General features: G+C 40.9%; 1 protein-coding gene and 1 long non-coding RNA gene across 5 annotated transcripts in view; one reads left to right on the forward strand and one right to left on the reverse strand.

Moving 5' to 3' along the window:
- The window catches only part of DACH2 (dachshund family transcription factor 2), a 386,452-nt gene that overhangs the window by 254,399 nt on the left and 117,659 nt on the right, over positions 1–14,394 (forward strand). The window lies entirely within an intron of this gene.
- Positions 1,604–13,262, reverse strand: LOC143806275 (uncharacterized). Its single transcript, XR_013221423.1, has 3 exons — positions 13,155–13,262; positions 7,899–8,131; positions 1,604–1,940 (listed from the first exon to the last, which is right to left on the reverse strand). It is a non-coding gene; the product is annotated as an uncharacterized LOC143806275 (long non-coding RNA).

A 14,394-nucleotide genomic window follows, 5' to 3' on the forward strand; every position in this document is an offset into this window, starting at 1 on the left:
TCATTAAAGACATGCACGATCCATAGTGAAGGGAGAACCAGTGTTATAGACTGACCTGAGTTGGAGTAGTGGTATTGCAACCACTAGAGGCAGCACCTGCAGGTAGCATAGTCAGGAATAGCCAGAGGTCGGTACACGGGAGCAGCAGTATAATTGAAGGGTCAGTAAGTAGCGTAGTCAGGAATAGCCAGAGGTCGGTACATGAGATCAGCAGAATAGTTGAAGGATCAGTAGGTAGTGTAGTCAGGAATAGCCAGAGGTCGCTACATGGGAGCAGCAGAATAGTTGAAGGATCAGCAGGTTCTGTAGTCTGGAATAGCCAGAAGTCGATACATGGGAGCAGCAGTATAGTTGATGGGTCAGTAGTTAGCGTAGTCAGGAATAGCCAGGGGTCAGTACACGGGAGCAGCAGTGTAATTGAAGGCTCAGCAGGTAGCATAGTCAGGAATAGCCAGGGGTCGGTGCATGAGAGCAGCAGTGTAGTTGAAGGGTCAGCAGGTAGCGTAGTCAGGAATAGCCAGGAGACGGTACACGGGAGCAGCAGTATAGTTGAAGGATCAGCTGGTAGTGTACTCAGGAATAGCCAGGGGTCAGTACATGGGAGCAGCAGTATAGTTGAAGGATTAGCAGGTAGCGTAGTCAGGAATAGCCAGGGGTCGGTACACGGGAGCTGCAGTATAGTTGAAGGATCAGCTGGTAGTGTACTCAGGAATAGCCTGGGGTCAGTACACGGGAGCAGCAGTATAGTTGAAGGATTAGCAGGTAGCGTAGTCAGGAATAGCCAGGGGTCGGTACACGGGAGCAGCAGTACAGTTGAGAGGATCAGCAGGTAGCATAGTCAGGAATAGCCTGGGGTCAGTACACGGGAGCAGCAGTATAGTTGAAGGATCAGTAGGTAGTGTAGCCAGGAGTCGGTACACGGGAGCAGCAGTATAGTTGAAGGATCAGTAGGTAGTGTAGTCAGGAGTAGCCAGGAGTCGGTACACGGGAGCAGCAGTATAGTTGAAGGATCAGCAGGTAGTGTGTAGTTAGGAACAGCTTGGGGTCAGTACACGGGAGCAGCAGTATAGTTGAAGGATCAGCAGGTAGTGTAGTCAGGAATAGCCAGGGGTCGGTACACCGGAGCAGCAGTATAGTTAAAGGATCAGCAGGTAGTGTAGTCGGGAACAGCCTGGGGTCAGTACACTGGAGCAGCAGTATAGATGAAGGGGTCCGTTAATATACAGTATATAACCTGCGTGCAATACTTAAGGGGATTTATCAAACTTGTGAGACACTAATAGAATGAGATAAGGTGTGGGGGTCCTTATTGGATGGTCATAAGAGCGTGGCTCCTGTAATTTATGCTGCCCTGTATTTATTTTGTGCATGATGACAGATACACAATGTTACATCGGCCGCAGAAAATTTACAGAAATGTAACTCTCCTCCAAAAATATTTTGCTTTCAAATTTTAATTACCCAATCGCTGTGCCGGCGTCAAAACGAAGCAATGGCTTCAAACCATTGAAATCTTTGCATTGTCGCTGTTTTCATGTTCCTGGCACTCATGTTCTCCGCTCTGCACTTGCAGAATTTGCCTTATTGGAGCAGGCGAGCGGCATCTGAAATCTGTGCCAGCAGGCGGTCCATGGATCATCACCAGGAGGATGCAGGCTCAGAACGGAAGCGTAACGCCATGAAGACACGCACCTGCTCGCTGCTTCCCACAGATCAGTGGCTGCACATCCGCACCCGATCTGCCAGTGCCAAACAGAATTTCCCAGCACCGACTAATTGTCAGAGACTCTGCGAGACCCGCAGTGAAATGTAGCAGGAAAGTCGTGTCTGTGACTCGGAGCGAAAGTTATTCGTCTTCTGCTTCACCAAACTCCAAATCTACATAATCCAAATTACCTCCATACACTTCACTCCTATCATCTGGTCTGCAGCGCCGGCGCCTTAAAGGGAAACGGACATAATTAGTTGAGAACAGTAACATAATACACAACTTCTGTCCTGTCTATGTAGCGGAAGGGGAAGACACAAGATGCAGAAAATAGAAATACTAAAGTACATAGGGGGCAGTATTATAGTAGTTATATTCTTGTACATAGGGGCAGTATTATAGTAGTTATATTCTTGTACATAGGAGCAGTATTATAGTAGCTATATTCTTGTATATAGGGGGCAGTATTATAGTAGTTATATTCTTGTACATAGAGGGCAGTATTATAGTAGTTATATTCTTGTACATAGGAGCAGTATTATAGTAGTTATATTCTTGTACATAGGAGCAGTATTATAGTAGTTATACTCTTGTACATAGGGGCAGTATTATAGTAGTTATATTCTTGTACATAGGAGCAGTATTATAGTAGTTATATTCTTGTACATAGGGGGCAGTATTATAGTAGTTATATTCTTGTACATAGAGGGCAGTATTATAGTAGTTATATTCTTGTACATAGGGGCAGTATTATAGTAGTTATATTTTTGTTCATTTTTGTACATTCTTGTACATTTGGGCAGCACGGTGGCGCAGTGGTTAGCACTGCAGCCTTGCAGCGCTGGAGTCCTGGGTTCTAATCCTACCCAGGACAACATCTGCAAAGAGTTTGTATGTTCTCTCCGTGTTTGCGTGGGTTTCCTCCGGGTTTCCTCCCACATTCCAAAGACATACTGATAGGGAAATTAGATTGTGAGCCCCATCGGGGACAGCGATGATAATGTGTGCAAACTGTAAAGCGCTGCGGAATATGTTAGCGCTATATAAAAATAAAGATTATTATTTTTATTATTATTATTATTATTGTAATGTATACAATAGTAGTAGTTATATTCTTGTACATAGGAGCAGTATTATAGTAGTTATATTCTCGTACATAGGAGCAGTATTATAGTAGTTATATTCTTGTATATAGGAGCAGTATTATAGTAGTTATATTCTTGTACATAGGAGCAGTATTATAGTAGTTGTATTCTCGTACATAGGGGCAGTATTTTAGTAGTTATATTCTTGTACATAGGAGCAGTATTATAGTAGTTATATTCTTGTACATAGGGGCAGTATTATAGTAGTTATATTCTTGTACATAGGAGCAGTATTATTGTAGTTATATTCTTGTACATAGGGGCAGTATTATAGTAGTTATATTCTTGTACATAGGAGCAATATTATAGTAGTTATATTCTCGTACATAGGAGCAGTATTATAGTAGTTATATTCTTGTATATAGGAGCAGTATTATAGTAGTTATATTCTTGTACATAGGAGCAGTATTATAGTAGTTGTATTCTCGTACATAGGGGCAGTATTTTAGTAGTTATATTCTTGTACATAGGGGCAGTATTATAGTAGTTATATTCTTGTACATAGGAGCAGTATTATAGTAGTTATATTCTTGTACATAGGGGCAGTATTATAGTAGTTATTCTTGTACATTGGAGCAGTATTATACACTGTGTTCCAAATTATTATGCAAATTGGATTTAAGTGTGATAAAGATTTAATTGTTTTATTTTTCAAATAAACTTGTGGATGGTATTGTGTCTCAGGACTCAATGGATCACTGAAATCAATCTTAAACACATGGGATAATTAGTTTTCCAGGTGATTCTAATTAAAGGAAAACTACTTAAAAATGATGTTCCACATTATTAAGCAGGTCACAGTTTTCAAGTAACATGGGAAAGTAAAAGGATCTCTCTGCTGCTGAAAAGCATCAAATAGTGCAATGCCTTGGTAAAGGGATGAAAACATTAGATATTTCCTGAAAACTTAAGCGTGATCATCGTACTGTTAAGAGATTTGTGGCTGTATCTGAGCACAGATGTGTTTGTGTTGATAAAGGCATAATGAGGAAGATTTCTGCCAGGCAAGTTCATCGGATTAAGGCTAGGGTCACATTGCGTTATGTGACCGCGTTTAACGGACTACGTTACACCGCGGCATAACGCGGTGTTAATGTAGTCCGTTAATGCCGCCATAGCCTGTAATGGTGAACGCGTCGCTAGCGCCCGCCCACATTGGGCGGGCGCTAGCGATGTGCCGTCATTTGAGTGACGGCCCGCGAACGCTGCTTGCAGCTTTCGCGGTCCGTTCCTCGCTAGCGCAGATCGGGGATCTGCGCTAGCGGGATCGGCTAACGCGATCACTTTTGGGACATTGCGTTAGCGCAGTCCGTAGCGCTATGCGCTAAACGGACTGCCTTAACGCAATGTGACCCTAGCCTAAGAGAGCTAAAAAGCCATTACAAAGCAGCAAAAAGATATTTGAAGCTGCTGGTGCCTCTGGAGTCCCTCGAACCTCAAGGTGTAGGCTCCTTCAAAGGCTTGCTGTGGTGCATAAACCTACTATTCGGCCTCCTCTAAACAGTGTTCACAAGCAGAAATGGTTGCATTGGGCCCACACATACATGAAGACTAATTTCCAAACATTCTTGTTTACTGATAAGTGTTGAGCAACCCTGGATGGTCCAGATGGATGGAGTAGTGGATGGTTGGTGGATGGCCACCATGTCCCAACAAGGCTGCAACAACAGCAAGGAGGCAGAGGAGTCATGTTTTGGGCCAGAATCATGGAGAAACAGCTGGTAGGGCCCTTTAAGGTTCCTGAAGGTGTGAAAATGACCTCTACAAAGTATATAGAGTTTCTGACTGACAACTTTCCTCCATGGTATAAAAAGCAGAAATGTGCCTTCAGGAGCAAAATCATCTTCATGCTGACAATGCCCCATCTCATGCTGTAAAGAAAACCTCTGAGTCATTGGCTGCTATGGGCATAAAAGGAGATAAACCCATGGTGTGGCCACCATCTTCCCCTGACCTCAACCCTATAGAGAACCTTCGGAGTATCATCAAGCAAAAGATCTATGAGGGTGCAAAACAGCAGCTCTGGAGGCTATTCCAACTTCATGCAAAGAAATACAAGCAGAAACTCAATGGATGCAGGAATTGTGAAGGTGATATCAAAGAAGGGTTCCTATGGTAACATGTAACTTGGCCTGTTAGGATGTTTTGGAGCTAAATAGCTTTTTTGTTCAGTGAATGTGACCTCCTAATGCTGCAAAATCCACAAGTGAGCATTTTGAGTTCTTTAAAACATATCAAATGTTTACAGGAAAGAAATATATCTTGGTACCGTGTTAGCCAGTAGATAGAAAAATATTTAGAATTGAGAGTCCTCAGTGGTTGATACCTTTTAATGGCTAACTGAAAAGATGGTAACAAATTGCAAGCTTTCGAGACTACATACGTCTCTTCATCAGGCAAAGACTAAAACAAATTCTGAAGAATCACATATTTATGCACAACATAGTATAGAGAAAAAAAAAAAAAAAAAAAAAAGGAGGGGAAAAAAACCCATGGATAAGCTAGGTGACATGAAGCAGAATTACCATGGGTGATAAACAGTTACGTCCATAAATATTGGGCCAATTCTTAGATAAGGATTGTTTTATTGTCCTGTGATTAGGGTCTCGTTCTGTTGTGATGACCCCACATGGTCTGAGGGGCAAGTTCATTAGTTGATGTAAAAAGACATAAATCCGTGTGACACATTCATTCCTGCATTTAGAGTGTCAAAGGTCATCATCAGTTTATACTCCCAGACTCTTCTGTCTCTCTGAGTTTTGAAGTTACTTTTCAATACAAGTAATTTCATGTCCATAATGCTATGATTTGGGAGACAGAAATGTATTGCCACAGGTATATCCATTCTTTTTTCTTTTATTGTGTGGCGATGAGAGTTCATCCTTGTTCTCAGTTTCTGCCCTGTCTCCCCCACATACAGACCCCCAGTTGGACATTTAGTACAAAGACACGGACAAGATAAAGATCCCCAATTCACACCAGGACTACAAGATACCAGGTACATTCAGCTGCATCACTTCTAATGTGGTGTACCTAATTATTTGTACTAAATGTCCAACTGGGGGTCTGTATGTGGGGGAGACAGGGCAGAAACTGAGAACAAGGATGAACTCTCATCGCCACACAATAAAAAAAAGAAAAAAGAATGGATATACCTGTGGCAATACATTTCTGTCTCCCAAATCATAGCATTATGGACATGAAATTACTTGTATTGAAAAGTAACTTCAAAACTCAGAGAGACAGAAGAGTCTGGGAGTATAAACTGATGATGACCTTTGACACTCTAAATGCAGGAATGAATGTGTCACACGGATTTATGTCTTTTTACATCAACTAATGAACTTGCCCCTCAGACCATGTGGGGTCATCACAACAGAACGAGACCCTAATCACAGGACAATAAAACAATCCTTATCTAAGAATTGGCCCAATATTTATGGACGTAACTGTTTATCACCCATGGTAATTCTGCTTCATGTCACCTAGCTTATCCATGGGTTTTTTTCCCCTCTTTTTTTTTTTTTTTTTCCTCTATACTATGTTGTGCATAAATATGTGATTCTTCAGAATTTGTTTTAGTCTTTGCCTGATGAAGAGACGTATGTAGTCTCGAAAGCTTGCAATTTGTTACCATCTTTTCAGTTAGCCATTAAAAGGTATCAACCACTGAGGACTCTCAATTCTAAATATTTATCAAATGTTTAGAAATTCTACTGTGCCTAATAATTTGGAACAGTGCATTTTAAGTTTTTATTCATTTTGGAGATTATACTGTTATCATTGGGAGGTTTATTCAATAAAATTTGATGTATACTCTAACGGGTGATTACTTTTATTAGACTGTCATTTGCACCGACCATTTAGGAAAATCAGAGAAAAATGTAATTTGCATAATAATTTGGAACATAGTTTAGTAGTAATATTCTTGTACATAGGGGGCAGTATTATAGTAGTTATATTCTTGTACATAGGAGCAGTATTATAGTAGTTATATTCTTGTACATAAGAGCAGTATTATAGTAGTTATATTCTTGTACATAGGGGCAGTATTATAGTAGTTATATTCTTGTACATAGGAGCAGTATTATAGTAGTTATATTATTGTACATAGGAGCAGTATTATAGTAGTTATATTCTTGTACATAGGAGCAGTATTATAGTAGTTATATTCTTGTACATAGGGGCAGTATTATAGTAGTTATATTCTTGTACCTAGGAGCAGTATTATAGTAGTTATATTCTTGTACATAGGGGCAGTATTCTAGTAGTTATATTCCTGTACATAGGGGTAGTATTATAGTAGTAATATTCTTGTACATAGGGGCAGTATTATAGTAGTTATACCCTTGTACATAGGAGCAGTATTATAGTAGTTATATTCTTGTACATAGGGGCAGTATTATAGTAGTTATATTCTTGTACATAGCAGCAGTATTATAGTAGTTATATTCTTGTACGTAGGGGCAGTATTATAGTAGTAATATTCTTGTACATAGGGGCAGTATTATAGTAGTTATATTCTTGTACATAGCAGCAGTATTATAGTAGTTATATTCTTGTACGTAGGGGCAGTATTATAGTAGTTATATTCCTGTACATAGGGGTAGTATTATAGTAGTAATATTCTTGTACATAGGGGCAGCATTATAGTAGTTATATTCTTGTACATAGGAGCAGTATTATAGTAGTTATATTCTTGTACATAGCAGCAGTATTATAGTAGTTATATTCTTGTACGTAGGGGCAGTATTATAGTAGTTATATTTTTGTGGATAGGGGCAGGAGCAGTATTATAATATTCACATTTTAGTAGGCTCCTTATAAAATGTGTATTTCTCATCCATGACAAGAAAATGGTGTAAGAACTCCTTGTAATCTGAGGCCATTACTCTGCTTTCATCCTTCCCCTTCTCGTGTTGTTTGGTACATAAGTCATCATTTAGCGGATTACAGCTCCTTTTCGAGTTTATTCACTGACTAAGACGTGACACTTTTCCAGGCTTTTAACTATCATACAGTATTAAATAAGCGCAGTCACAGACCTGCCATGTACCATGGTATTTAACACAGCGCTCGCTCTCGGCTTCCTTCAGACACAGATTAAAGCCCTCACTTTGCTTTTTGTTGAAATGCAGAGCTTCCATGCATGATTTAGTAATTGCTTTCTTGCTTTCCCATGTGAAATATCAAACAGCGCTAGGTATTTCTTCTGCTAACTCAAATGCAGAAACTGCGAGTTAACTCTCCTGTCAACTTCTTTCCAGCTCAGAGGATTCTGAAAGGCAAAGAACAGAAATAAACAGGATAAAAGCAAATAAATAAAAACTGGCACCAATGTTCTCGGGATATACTTGAAAAAGGAATGGCAGAAATTTAAAAGTCCTATTTGTGCTGCATATTCTGTGTATTTTTCATCTAAATTTTTTTGATATATCTGCCCAATTAACCCCTTAAGCACTTGTCGATTTTTCATTTTTGCACTTTAATAATTTCCTGTCCTCATTGTAAGAAATATCACTTTTTCATTTTTCCAAAGACATTGCTGTACGAGGGTTTGCTTTTTGTGGCATGAGTATTAGTTTTGTAATACGCCATTCATATACAGTACAGACCAAAAGTTTGGACACACCTTCTCATTTAAAGGTTTTTTTGTATTGTCATGACTATGAAAATTGTACATTCACACTGAAGGTATCAAAACTATGAATTAACACATGTGGAATTATATACTTAACAAAAAAGTGTGAAACAACTGAAATTATGTCTTATATTCTAGGTTCTTCAAAGTAGCCACTTTTTGCTTTGATGACTGCTTTGCACACTCTTGGCATTCTCTTGATGAGCTTTGAGAGGTAGTCACTGGGAATGGTTTTCACTGCACAGGTGTGCTCTGTCAGATTTAATAAGTGGGATTTCTTGCCTTATAAATGGGGTTGGGACCATCAGTTGTGTTGTGCAAAAGTCTGGTGGATACACACAGCTGATAGTCCTACTGAATAGACTGTTAGAATTTGTATTATGGCAAGAAAAAAGCAGCTAAGTAAAGAAAAACGAGTGGCCATCATTACTTTAAGAAATAAAGGTCAGTCAGTCTGAAAAATTGGGAGAACTTTGAAAGTGTCCCCAAGTGCAGTGGCAAAAACCATCAAGCGCTACAAAGAAACTGGCTCACATGAGGACCGCCCCAGGAAAGGAAGACCAAGAGTCACCTCTGCTTCTGAGGATAAGTTTATCCGAGTCATCAGCCTCAGAAATTGCAGGTTAACAGCAGCTCAGATTAGAGACCAGGTCAATGCCACACAGAGTTCTAGCAGCAGACACATCTCTACAACAACTGTTAAGAGGAGACTTTGTGCAGCAGGCCTTCATGGTAAAATAGCTGCTAGGAAACCACTGCTAAGGACAGACAACAAGCAAAAGAGACTTGTTTGGGCTAAAGAACACAAGGAATGGACATTAGACCAGTGGAAATCTGTGCTTTGGTCTGATGAGTCCAAATGTGAGATCTTTGGTTCCAACCACCGTGTCTTTGTGCGACGCAGAAAAGGTGAACGGATGGACTCTACATGCCTGGTTCCCACTGTGAAGCATGGAAGAGGTGTGATGGTGTGGGGGTGCTTTGCTGGTGACACTGTTGGGGATTTATTCAAAATTGAAGGCATACTGAACCAGCATGGCTACCACAGCATCTTGCAGCGGCATGCTATTCCATACGGTTTGCGTTTAGTTGGACCATCATTTATTTTTCAACAGGACAATGACCCCAAACACACCTCCAGGCTGTGTAAGGGCTATTTGACCAAGAAGGAGAGTGATGGGGTGCTACGCCTGATGATCTGGCCTCCACAGTCACCAGACCTGAACCCAATCAAGATGGTTTGGGGTGAGCTGGACCGCAGAGTGAAGGCAAAAGGGCCAACAAGCGCTAAGCATCTCTGGGAACTCCTTTAAGATTGTTGGAAGACCATTCCCGGTGACTACCTCTTGAAGCTCATCAAGAGAATGCCAAGAGTGTGCAATATGCAAATTTCCTCTTCTGGGAAAAAGAGGACTTAAACTCTATAGCACCACCTGTTGGAAGTAGCGATCCTACAAGTCACAATCAACCCTTTAACGAGTTGTGCAATATGACTTAGGCTAAAAGCCAAATCAAGTATCTCAATTCGCTGACACTGTGTTTCGGGCTGTTGGCCCTCGTCAGTGCGAAGCATGAGAACTGATTTGGCTAGGTGAGAGGCTCTGGACTGGGGTCTAAGGGGTAACGTTTCTCCTTATGGAGAGTGACTTACCAGCTGGCTTGTCAAGGTAAGGAGGCTTATTCGCCGTGCAATGCTCCTCCGGGAAATTAAATATGCAAATTGCCTCTTCTGAGAAAAAGAGGACTTAAACTCTATAGCGCCACCTGTTGGAAATAGCGATCCTACAAGTCACAATCAAGAGTGTGCAAAGCAGTCATCAAAGCAAAAGGTGGCTACTTTGAAGAACCTAGAATATAAGACATAATTTCAGTTGTTTCACACTTTTTTGTTAAGTATATAATTCCACATTCATAGTTTTGATGCCTTCAGTGTGAATGTACAATTTTCATAGTCATGAAAATACAGAAAAATCTTTAAATGTGTGTCCAAACTTTTGGCCTGTACTGTATATATGTAATGTACTGAGAAAAAGGAAAAAAATTAAATTGTAAGTGCTGTGAAATTAAAAAAAAGCAAAAAAAACAAAACAAAACCCCATAGTTCCAAAATAGTTTTTGGGCTTTTATGTAAAATTCTTTTGCTGTGTTGTAGAAATGACCTAACAGTAGGATTCTTCAGGCCTGCACGCTTATGACAATACCAAACTTGCATAAATTTAAATAGAATAAAAAGTCAGAATTTTGTTAAAAAAAAAAAAAAAAATGTTTTTTTGTCTCCACTTTCCGAGACCAGCATTTTTTTTTGTTTGCAACCAGGAAAAAAGTGGAAAATATTGGACAAATATTAAAAACTAAATGGTGGCCCGATTCTAACGCATCGGGTATTCTAGAATATGTATGCGTAGTGTATAGCACAGGCCACGTAGTATATTGCACACCCCACGCAGTACATTGCGCAGCCCACGCAGTACATTGCGCAGCCCACATTGTATATTGCACAGCCCACGTAGTATATTGCCCAGCCCATGTAGTATATTGCCCAGCCCACGTATTATATTGCGCAGCCCACGTAGTATATTGCCCAGCCCATGTAGTATATTGCCCAGCCCACGTATTATATTGCGCAGCCCACTTTGTATTTTGCACAGCCCACATTGTATAGTCACGTAGTATATTGCCCAGCCACGTAGTATATTGCCCAGCTACGTAGTATATTGCCCAGCCATGTAGTATATAGCACAGCCACGTAGTATATTGCCCAGCGCACGGAGTATATTGCCCAGCCCACGTAGTATATTGCCCAGCGCATGGAGTATATTGCCCAGCGCACGGAGTATATTGCCCAGCCACGTAGTATATTGCCCAGCGCACGGAGTATATTGCCCAGCCCACGTAGTATATTGCCCAGCGCACGGAGTATATTGCCCAGTGCACGGAGTATATTGCTCAGCCACGTAGTATATTGCCCAGCGCACGGAGTATATTGCACAGCCCACGTAGTATATTGCACAGCCCACGCAGTATATAGCAATGTGGGCATCATATCCCTGTTAAAAAAAAAAGAATTAAAATAAAAAATAGTTATATACTCACCTTCCGGAGCTCCCGGTGCATTGCGGTCTCGCGAGATGATGACGTAGCGGTCTCGCGAGACCGCTACGTCTTCATCTTGCGAGATCGCAGCATGGAGCGGTCACCGGAGCGTCGGGCAGGCCTGTTGTCGATCCGAGGGGCCGACGGACGGTGAGTATATAACGATTTTTTATTTTTTAAATTATTTTTAACATTAGATCGTTTTACTATTCATGCCGCATAGGCAGCATGAATAGTAAAAAGGTGGTCACACAGGGTTAATAGCAGCGGTAACGGAGTGCGTTACCCGCGGCATAACGAGGTCCATTACCGCCGGCATTAACCCTGTGTGAGCGTTGAGCGGAGGGGTGTATGCGGGCGCCGTGCGGGGAGTAAGGAGCGGCCATTTTCTTCCGGACTGTGCGCGTCGCTGATTGGTCGCGGCAGCCATGACAGGCAGCTGCCGAGACCAATCAGCGAACTAATAACCGCGACAGACAGAAGGACAGACAGAAGTGACCCTTAGACAATTATATAGTAGATATTCTCAATAGTCTTTGTGCCTGGCGTTGACATGGCCTAAAATTTGCCAAAATGTTGCTGCAAAAATTGAAACTTTAGACAAAATTGTCCCGTGATGCAACAAGTGTATCATTCAGCGAGAATCTTTCATAAAAGCGCACACCCTGTAATAAGTTTAAGTTTGGCAATCTCAGCAAATCTGGCTTACTGAAGTTCATTACTTTTTTTAAGTTATGCCCCAAAAAATTACAAAATCAAATGCAAAATAAATAATAAAAGTTACAATAAATATAATAATTATAACGAAAATCAAAGCTAAAGTTAGAAATAATAGAGATAGACCCGTAGGTTTTTTTTTTGCTTCTTGTAATGTTAACATTGACTTGTCATATATTTCTTTTTAGCTTGGTCACATGTGGCTGATTTCTTGCAGAAATTTTTGCCTTTGCAAAGTCCATCCATCTGGACGGCGCAGTTTGTGCATGGACTTGTGTATGAATATGGCTGTAATCTCCATTATTTTCATTGCTGTTTACTTGCTTAAAAAAGCATGAAAAAGTTCAAAATAAAGTGAAAAATGTTACTTTTTTATATTGACCTTTTTTAAACCGTATTCCTTTTGCTGTTATTTTGTTTCAATAAGAAGAAAATAATAAACACAAAATTAATCTTTGTCTTTTCTCCATTTTTCGCCTGTGTTACCTGCGTAGCCGTTTGGTCATAAATGCAAAAACATCTTTCTCAATCTGTTAAAGAAAAAAAACAAAACAAAATGCCAGCACAAATCCATCACTCGGAGGAATATTTAAGGAAGCGTCAGGAGGGAGAAACTCATTGGTTTAATGGAACGCTGTCAGGAAAAATCAGCGTCAGCGGCGACACGAGGGCAGAATTGATACTTCTGCAGTGACATGTTAAAAGAAAATCCTCTGCATTATTAAGGGGAGCTCGGAATCTGTCAGCTGGATGATTGCCGAGTTAGCAGAGGAAGGACGACGCTTCTGAAGTTGAAAAGAAATGGCGTAGGCACAGATCCATACTGTAACCTTTCATGTTCTACACCCACCGCAAACACACCGCCGCCGTCACGCGCTCCGCAGTTGTTGTTTCTTCCACATTTTTTAGGGCTTCACATGTCATCGGAGAGAAGAATTTCTCTTATTTGTATTATTCTAGGAAACAAAAGACACCGGAAGAGTTAAAAGGACGGAAGTGAAGAAGCGACAGAAAATGTTAATTGCAACTTAAAGGACCTCGCAGGTGGAAATAACAATCCGCCGCGTTCTCTCTCCGCGCTCGCACAGTCCCTTGTTTTGGTTCATGAATAGAATACCAGGACTGAACGCAGCGCGGTGACCGCAGAGCGCGGCCATGACGGGGCTGCTAAGGATAAGTCGCACTGACTGTCTGCTGTTTCATTAGAAGAGATTTGTAAAGTCTTTTCTGATTCTTGTTAATGACCGCTCTGTTCCGATTTGGCAGCAAACAAGCGATTTACCGTTAATTTCTAACTCTGTTAAATGGCTACGACTTTTAGAAAGCGACTTCTTAGCAGCCGCACACATACCGAGCGCTACTGAGACCCCAGCCGGACAGTCATACTGGAGAAGGGGATGGGTGCGGGTGAAGTGTGTTTATGGTGATAACATTAATCATCATTATAATGGCGTCTGATAGCGATTGCCAAACGGGAATATCGCAGTCAATCCATCGCTGATCGGGGCAGAATTAAGCTGCTGCTCCATGTTGTGGGGTGCGTCTTGCTCTGTCCAAATTTTGGCTTCCCTTACGAGCCAGTTTTCACTTTCAAGATAAATCCAAATTTTACAATTCTGGCCACTGTCACTTTATGCGGCAATAACTCTGGAACGCTTCAATGGATCCTACTGATTCTGAGATTGTTGTTTATTTTATTTTTTATTTATAAATATTGTACTTCATGTTAGTGCTAAAAGTTGTTTAATATGACGTTTATTTGTGGAAAAAATCCGAAAATTGGTGCAAAAACTTTGAAAACTTCTCAAAATTTAACATTTATGCCAGGTACGGACTGGGGATGAAATTCAGCCCTGGCATTTGAAATCACACAGGCCCATGTTGTCCCCGTCCCCAAGAACCAGATGGGATATTTTACTAATATTACCCTGGATGGAGGAAAGGAAGATTTACTACAAGACCAATATTTCTAATTATACCACAGCATGCTGAGGTAAGTGACGGAGTGACCGGTTTTGTGCTCCGTCACAACTGTTAACAGTATGGGTGTCTTGAGAACATTGATTCTGTTAACAACATGCACACAAGGC

Source organism: Ranitomeya variabilis, chromosome 2, assembly GCF_051348905.1.
Source record: "Ranitomeya variabilis isolate aRanVar5 chromosome 2, aRanVar5.hap1, whole genome shotgun sequence".
NCBI classification, from domain to species: domain Eukaryota; kingdom Metazoa; phylum Chordata; class Amphibia; order Anura; family Dendrobatidae; genus Ranitomeya; species Ranitomeya variabilis.